Source organism: Engraulis encrasicolus, unplaced genomic scaffold, assembly GCF_034702125.1.
Source record: "Engraulis encrasicolus isolate BLACKSEA-1 unplaced genomic scaffold, IST_EnEncr_1.0 scaffold_171_np1212, whole genome shotgun sequence".
In the NCBI taxonomy this organism is placed as follows: domain Eukaryota; kingdom Metazoa; phylum Chordata; class Actinopteri; order Clupeiformes; family Engraulidae; genus Engraulis; species Engraulis encrasicolus.
In genome coordinates, this window is record NW_026945252.1 from 14,333 (window position 1) to 23,386 (window position 9,054).

Consider the following 9,054-nt stretch of genomic DNA (forward strand, 5'->3'; position numbering starts at 1 on the left):
CTCTCCCCCATCCTCCTCCATGACTGAGGAACCCTGAGCATAGTTACTATACCGTACTGTACCGCCCTGCCACACTGCTTCCTTGGAGCGCCATTAGGGGCTGCCCCTTTGCACGAGTGAGGCATAAATGCAATTTCTTTGTGTGGTGTGGAGTGCTGTGTCACAATGAGACACAATTCTCCCAGGTGGGCCTTCACTTTACTTCTCATCATGTGTGAAAAAACGTATTATCTCGTCCACTTTTCAACAGTTTTTTTATTGATCATTGAAATTTTTTGTCTATGTACCTAGTTCAGGGGTTGCAAAAATATATACTGTAAATTGATAATCTGTATTTTTCATATGCAAATTATCTTTTCATGCATGCACATTGAGGGACCGTGATGACAGACTTTGCCTTTTCAGCAGAAAACATGCACATTGGCCTTTGGCGGTGTTAAAGGATAACTTCAGTCAATTTCAACATGCAGTTGTAATGCTCACACTACCCTGGACTTGTCAGTACCTGAGTTTTTTTTTTCTTCTTCAGCCTTTTCCGAGATCCTGGTCATTGTAATGGGGGCAGCGCTTTGTGTACATTTATTCCCAAAAGGTTATACATCAGCAGACAACTAGCAAAAGGCTCATATCTCGGAATGGGCTGAACCGAAAAATGTGGCATCACCGGGTACTGACAAGTCAACGGTAGCGTGAGCAATACAACAGCATATTGAAATTGACTGAAGTGGTCGTTTAAGTACTCCCCCATCTTCTTCATGTTGGAGCTGTGGCCACCCAGAAGTTCGTCAATCACATCCTTCCCTTTCATTTTGGTTTTGCCACAACAGCTGAGTTTGTCAAGGTCATCAGCCACATGCGATTGACGACGATTGGCGACAGATGTGAATAAAGACCTTGAGTTCATCAAAGTCATCGGTCACATCCTTTTTTTTTGCTTTTGCCACGACGACTGAGTTTAGCTCTGGTGGTAGCAGTGGTGTACTCTACTTTTTTATGGTGGGTATACTGTATATTTGAGCATTTTTTGAAGTGGGTATACTGTATATATTTGTGCTATTCAAAACAATGGATCAATCAATTTTAAGTGGGTATACTGAAATCCCTGAAATTTAGAAGTGGGTATACTCCGTATACCCGCGTTCTACGTAGACTACACCACTGGGTGGTAGCTCTGATTAACTCTCCACAGTTAATCCACAAATCTTCCCAACTCCTCTCTCTTTTCATTTACACTCCTCCTTTCTTTCTTCAGGACCAGAGGTGGGGTTGAGGTAGACACTGTTTTTGGAACTTTTTAGTGAACAAATAAACCCTGTCTAAAACACTATGTGTGAACATTTGAAAGCACTTTTTTTTATTTGCTTCCGTTTGTTTGCTTGGTTTGTCTTTGGATTGTTGTGAGCATAACAGATATATCCTTTCAAGGATACACTGTTTGTGCACTGACAAAATATTAATAAATAAACAATGAAAGCGCATTATGTGATCTCACATCTATTGTGATCATTTGTCCACATCTGGAATGTGAAAATGTTTGTTTTAATGTTGTATGCACAGTGGATTGCATATCAACTCACTGATGACAGGATCATCCTTACTTTACTGTAAAGGGGGGTGTACTGCCCTCTGCTGATGAATTCATTGAACTACAAGAGCGATTGAGAGAAACGGAGCTGGGGGACATTGACTTTCAATATGCAGTATTCACTTTAATCACATATAGGCCGTATGAGCTATCATCCATACCCATTCTGATGTGTGTTGCTGTACATGGAATGTGTATGTGTGAGGAAAATGAGGAATGGACCTCCTTTATAGTATGAGACATAAAAAGTCCACATATTCGAAAATGAGAATATAAATAGGCCTAAGTATGAAAATCCATACTTTGTTTAAAACATGACATCTTTTCCAAACACCTGGTCTGAAAATAAAAAATCTTGTATTTGTGTGCTCTCAAATCAGACAAAGTAATGGGTCCATCTAATGCTGTCTGAGTTAGTAGCACGTAGCCCCATAGTGCATGCCATTCCACGAGTGGAACACTACAGTAATTGAAAAGTTAACTACCATCGTACTACTACTCTGACACAACACATTTAGTAGTGCACTATGACTTGGTCATTATCCTTCTGGTAACAGCAAATTTATAACACTGTGTTTTAATAGGTTAAGCATAGCAATGCATATCAAACACAATCAGAAGAAAGACCATAAGTATAAAAGTAGCCTACAAGAGAGCACAGATACACAGTTAATGAGAAAAAAACGTATTTAATGAATTACAATCTAAAAAAAATCAAATGGCATAAATACTCTCATCAGTTGCTGTATCTTTGCAGCTTTTGCAACTGACACATTTTCTTAAAGGGACACTGTGTGAGATTTTTAGTTGTTTATTTCCAGAATCCATGCTACCCATTCAATAATGTTACCTTTTTCATGAATACTTATCACCACCATCAAATTCTAAGTATTCATTATGACTGGAAAAAATGCACTTTTTATACATGAAAAGGGGGATCTTCTCCATGGTCCGCCATTTTGAATTTCCAGAAATAGCCATTTTTAGCTGCAAAAATGACTGTACTTGGGCCATACTAGTAAATATTAATTTATTACTTAGTAAACTTTCATGAAAATATCAAATTTGGCAATAGGCAACACATTTTCAATGAGCAGCATAGTTGCAGTACCTTTTTTGACCATTTCCTGCACAGTGTCCCTTTAAGCTGTGGTCTTCAATCTGTGATAAGCATGTGTGATGTCTGACGTTGCATATGCTTGTGTGTGCATGTTTGTGTGTGCCTGAGAGGTGCATGCATGCTCAGGTTTGCTGGCCTATCTACATAGCGATCACAAGGCTGTGATAGAAAAGAAAAGGCTCATATCTATCTACTTTGTAAATCAAAGAATGACTATACACAATTAAAAAACTAATACAATACAATTCAGACAAATGAAGAAAATGAGGAAATGCTGTAGATTATCATAGTGACACCTGCATTTTGAAGGTTAATGAATGTTTTTCTCAAGTGGGTAAATGGCTAAATGACCCATTAGAGAGTAAGTGGTAGGCCTACACATGAGGAAATACCGTCCTAGCAGCTGGTTGATTTAAACATATTCAATTATAGTGAAAACTTATCAGTGGATATTTAATCACATTTTACATCTTAAAAAAAAATAAGACCTAAAATGTAGCCTACATAGTTTGCAAAGAGACATGTCTGCAGCTCCAGCTGCACACAATACCAGCTTTACTACAAAACACACTGTTACTCTAAAAGCCAAAGCCATTTTTCATCCACACAGGCTGCATGTTATCTTCAGAGAATGTCTCCAGGGCAGGTGTAGATTGATGTTGCCCCATCTTCCTCTTCAGCAATCTCCTCTGGTATCCACTGGTAGATGACCGTGGTGAAGCACTCTGCATCAGCATCCACTCCCAATGCCTGCTTGTAGAGAATGGTTGGCAACTGAGTAATGCATGTTTCAAGTTCCATAAAGATGCCCAGTTACTTAACCCTTTCGTGTCGAGCCTATGATATAACCATTGTCATCAAAATGATAACAGCCCTGTCTTAATCAGTTACTTAAGGTTATGCTAGCGATACTGTTATGATGTAGTTCAGCTTTATCTGCAAAAAGTGAATAGGATCACTGGTCTGTCTGCATGAAAGGGCGACAGCTTAATTTGAACTTCGGCTTTTTTTCGCACACCTCAGCTGGCAGGTGCGTCGGAGATGGCACCATGGGTTACTCAGCAATAGTTCAAAGAAACTCCCGCACACTGACCATTTCGCTGTTCTTTCTTTAATAAACGACGTTTCGGTACTAGACCTTCATCAGGCAATCTGAAGGTCTAGTACCGAAACGTCGTTTATTAAAGAAAGAACAGCGAAATGGTCAGTGTGCGGGAGCTTCTTTGAACGACAGCTTAATTTAACATAATGCTGATAAGCAAGGCTCTTCCGAGCACGAATTAAGCACATTGCATTGTCTGCATTTTATACTGATATACTAAGATTTATGTCATCACTGTAATAGATGCAGAGACTGAGGCCTACAGCTACAAACCTTTTCATGGTCAGTAATCATCTTCAAAAGCAAACCAAACGTGATCAGAATGGCTGTCACTGTTATCGTAGCAGTCAAGATGGCAAACACAATTTTTTCATTGTCTGCAAAACAAAACATACCAAGGATGCATGCTTTATTACTGACCACTGTTTGTTTTGAGAATTATTATAAGGCATGTGACTATTATTCCCTTTATACAGAGTATACATAAATAAATACTCACATGCATGTCTGACAATAATTAGCTTTAAAGGTTGGAAAATAGTGTCTCACCACATTCGATTTCCGTCACAATTTCTTTAGTTATAGTAAAACCAGCTGTCCTGTACGTTCCAGTGCAGTTGTAACTTTGGAAAGGCTTGTTGTCTTGAAATGTTATAACTGCATCTGTGAAATAAATAATATACAACATGCATTGTCATGAAGTAATGTTTTTGATAGATTTATAACTTTTTTTGGTCAAAATGATCCCTTCCTTACTTGTACAACTGACATCCAAATTCTTGTGGGAACATTCAGGTGGTTGGTTCGCCCATTTGATGACAAGTGGGACCTTGTTCTCATATGTCAATTCAATATCATCAACTGAAAAAGAGTTTATGAATGGCTGTTTATATCCAACACTGACTAAGGCTTTGAACTGGTTCAAGGAGCGAAAACGAAAACCGGCAAATATTTGTATTTTACAAGGAACAGAAACGAAACCGGAAACGTTATCATTTATTATGGAACGGGAACACTTATTTAAAAATAATGGTAACCGTTTAATACCGGTAATACCGGTTAAAACCACTACACATCTTAAATAAGAGAAACCACTATCAACAAAAGGGGCGAGTTTCCATTGAGTCACTGTTAGACATTGCAGAGAATCGCGTTTAAAGCACACCGAGAATTTTCTTCCTGACAGGAATGAAATTAACCGTTCCGGGAACAGGATTTTTTTGTTCTAACCGGTTTGGGAACATCAATTTGTTGGTGGAACTCATAACCGGAAACGTTATAATTCCGTTTCTGTTCGGAACTAACCATTTGGAAAAAAATAACGGTTCAAAGCCCTGCTGACAAAGTTAAATCATTGATAAAATACAGTATGTGCAAGATCATCAATCTACTTCCGGTATATTCTTTATACCTGGTGGTGTGTGCAGGTTTATGGTGACACTGCACTTATCTGGGCCCACAGTGTAGCTGTCCATCTCACAGCTGGCTTTGCTCTTGAAACACCTCTTATCTTCCGATATGAGCCATGGACTCTCAAAACACATGTATTCAGTATCGCCATCCCACCTTGGTTTGAAATCATCTTCACCTAGAAGTAATGGCAATTACCATGGATGACAACATGGAACATGAGAAGAATTAATACCGTCGACATTTATAATAACAAAAAGAATAGGCTAATAGACAATTGTTTAATCATCAGTCAACCAACTTACTGATGTGTCCTGTGTGATGACTTGATGGCCCCATTTGGCAGAGTGCATATCCATTGATAAGGGCAATGATAACAAAAGTATACCGGCTACAAGGTGTCAATGACGTGAGGTCATATGAGTTACCAATGAAGGTTTCACTGCCTGCGTGTGTAGAGCCATCCGTATAATGAACCGTGTACTCATACAGGTCAGGCGTGGGGGAGGGAGTGGTGAGATAGGGAGTGGGGCTGGTTACAATGCTCATCTCCAACCCGCCCATAATGCCTGAAATCCCAATTTGCCCTGCAGTGGACAGAAATGCAATTAATTAAAGATGTGCAATCACACTGAGTATTGACCTAATGATTCAAGTTTTGTGGTTGTAATCATGGTTGTTCTGTGCCACATTTGACAATAACCCGACAAAGTCACTTACGGTCTGGACACACTTGTAGGCCAAATGGAAAAGCTGAAACACAGAAGCCACACAACGGTCATTCATTACTAGTTAATAGCAACACAATCTAAGATTTAAAAAAAAAGTATCACTTCAGGCCAACAGAGAACCATGCTGGGGCCCATTCCTGCACCTAACCTGAAACCGACTGATGTGTGGAAAGGAGAGGTGCATCACATTTTTCTTTTTGTTGTGTTTATTATCACATATTTTCAGCAGCTGAAAACAAGGACAAACATCTGGCTATTGAATTTGGTGTATTCCTGGATCTTCTCTTTTTAATTGATACTAACAAAGATAAGTTCAGAATGTAGCTAGGACCTGCTGCTGAAAATATGTGAAAATAAACACAACAAAAAGAAGAAGTCTGAATGTGATACACCTCGTTGGAGAAACCAGCTGTTCTCTTTCATCCAGATCATTTTGGCATCTCTATTGGGAGTTCAGCTCTCAGCTGTATGATTGACGAAGACCCTTTTCAATCACACCAGAGGACCAATTGAGCAGCGTTGGGGATGGGGCATGCTGCTACAATGAGGTAGACTGGGACGCCCCACGATCCGATAGCTTGGCCAATGGCCATCCAGGGGCTTGAATGGCCTGAAGTCCCCCAATACCCACCTACCATGACTCCCGACAAGCTGGTGCCGGGGAATACTCCTCCCCTACCGCCCTCTCTGTGAGACCGAGACTACTTGGCTCGCTCGCCCACCCCAGGGTTCTCCATGCTAGACACAATGGAGATGAAGGCTGGCTGGGAGAAGATGCCATTGATGGAATCACACCTCGTCTGTCATCTCGCCCCAAAACCGAGGAGCCTGGGGTTACCCTCAGTTCTTCCGAGCCTGCCTGATAGGGCCAACCGGCTGACCCTCTCCCTCTGGGAAAAATAATACAGGGCTTCCGCACAGGCAGGTAGAGCGGTAAGCACTTCCGCTCTCTTGACCATCTACCTCTCTACCCTCCAAGAAGAGATTACATTAGATTACATTAGTGCTACATTGCATTTGGCAGACGCTTTATAACCAAAGCGACTTTCAAAAGAGGACATAATCATAGCCAACATCATTAGCAAATACAAAGTGCACAGGACATACAGTATACAGAACAACAAGTGCAGTTGCAAAGAGGATTTAAAATAAATAAAAGAGTAAATAACGAGTACACACACACACACACACAAACACACACACACAAACTAAACTAAACTAAACATCATGTCAGGAGTCTGCCCTGGGGCAAGGCCAGTTCAAGCATTAGTCTAGTAGATTCTCTCGAAAGAGGAATGTCTTTAGTTGTTTCTTGAAGGCTGCAAGAGATGTGCTTAGTCTTGCTGCCTCTGGGAGACCGTTCCACCACTTGGGTACCACAACGGAGAATAATCTTGACTGGGAGTACCTAGAGCGACTGGATGGCAGAGCCAGACGGCTTGTGCTGGATGAGCGCAGTTCTCTTCCAGTAACATAAGGCGTTAGTAGGTCCTTCAGATAAGCTGGGGCCGTTCCTGTGATGGTTTTGTAGGCAAGGGTCAATGCCTTGTGCTTGATCCGGGAGGCGATCGGTAACCAGTGCAACTCAATAAATAGAGGAGTAACATGGGTCCTTTTGGGTTGATTGAATATCAACCGTGCCGCCGCATTCTGGATCATCTGCAGAGGCTTTAGCGCACAAGCAGGTAGACCTGTCATGAGTGAGTTGCAGTAGTCAACGCGGGACAGGACCGTGGCCTGGACCAGTCGTTGTGTAGAATATTGCGTCAGCACAGGTCTGATATTCCGTACGTTGGACATCTGGAGTCGACAGGTCCGGGTGACTGAGTTGATGTAGTTGGAGCATGACAGCTCATCATCAATCATGACGCCAAGGTTTTTGGCGACTTTGTTTGGGGTCACGATGGTGGAGCCTTTCTTGAGGTTGATGTTGTGACTGAGCGACTCTTTAGCTGGGATCACCAGGAGCTCTGTCTTGGCCAGGTTCAGCTGTAGGTGGTGGTCCTTCATCCATGTGTACAAATCGGTGAGGCAGGCGAAACCGTGGTGTCCTCTGGACGGAACGACAGGTACATCTGGGTGTCATCAGCATAGCAGTGGTAGGAGAACCCATGTGTTTGAATGACACGTCCCAGGGAGGAGGTGTATATTGCAAACAGAAGGGGTCCCAGCACTGATCCTTGGGGTAAGAGATGACGGAGCTGATCACAAACAACCTCCCGATGGACAGGGTGTGGGAGGAGGTTCGTGAAACGACGGACTAGATCCTCAAGGCCATACAGGGTACCGCTCAGGCCACGGGACGGAACCTTGGCTTGGCGTTAGCGGGAGCAAGAAGTCTGTGGCTGGACCTCACTGCTCTCCATGAGAGACAGCCGTAAAGGATATGCCGCTGTCCCTCAACGGCCTATTTAGTGAAGAGGCCATCGCAGCCCCCCAGGTATCGACGCTTCAGGGGCAAGGGGCCCCATTTTCAAAATGGCAATAGCCCCCAAGATGGCTAAGCCCAGGCTGCAATACCGCAGACCCCCGGCCACAGCCTCCACTGAAGGAGTTAGCCGCCCACCCAGCTCGGCCGATCCCAACCCCAGCCGTGGCTCCGGAGAGCCCCCCACCCACTTGACTCCTGGATCATAAGTGAGACATCGCTTCGTGCCCGCCTCAGCCCCGGCCAATGCAATAACGGAGGTCCCAACGAAGGATGTGCCTGCGAAGAAGGACACCTAGCCCCTACAAGCTCTACAAAACACCTCACCACACAATATGCCTCTTCAGAAGGGCATAATAAGGTGGTTACTTTAGTAGCCGTCGTCACCAAAAAAACATTGATTATCTGCGGCCTCCTCTAAGGTCACGTGACCATGAGTTTCCTACTCCTGGTCCCTCTTTCACGCCATGTCACGAACATGCCGTGAGGGGGAGCTTCAGGATAAGAAATGGGGGTCTACTGTACACCAATAAGGGTCTCCGGTGACACCTGTATTGGAATTCCCCCCAAACCTGGTCTTTGCTGGCACCTTGAGTGGTGTGTGTGACAATACTGAATTCTCTGATGTGACGGTCCCCAAGCCCCACCAGGATTCTACTTTAAAACATGATGGCGTGT

At 42.9% G+C, this 9,054-nt stretch overlaps 1 long non-coding RNA gene across 1 annotated transcript; it reads right to left on the minus strand.

The window, feature by feature from the left end:
• Positions 1-3,326: 3,326 nt before the first annotated feature.
• Positions 3,327-4,380, minus strand: LOC134442482 (uncharacterized). Its single transcript, XR_010033394.1, has 3 exons — positions 4,357-4,380; positions 4,081-4,184; positions 3,327-3,455 (listed from the first exon to the last, which is right to left on the minus strand). It is a non-coding gene; the product is annotated as an uncharacterized LOC134442482 (long non-coding RNA).
• Between the last annotated feature and the right edge of the window lie 4,674 nt (positions 4,381-9,054).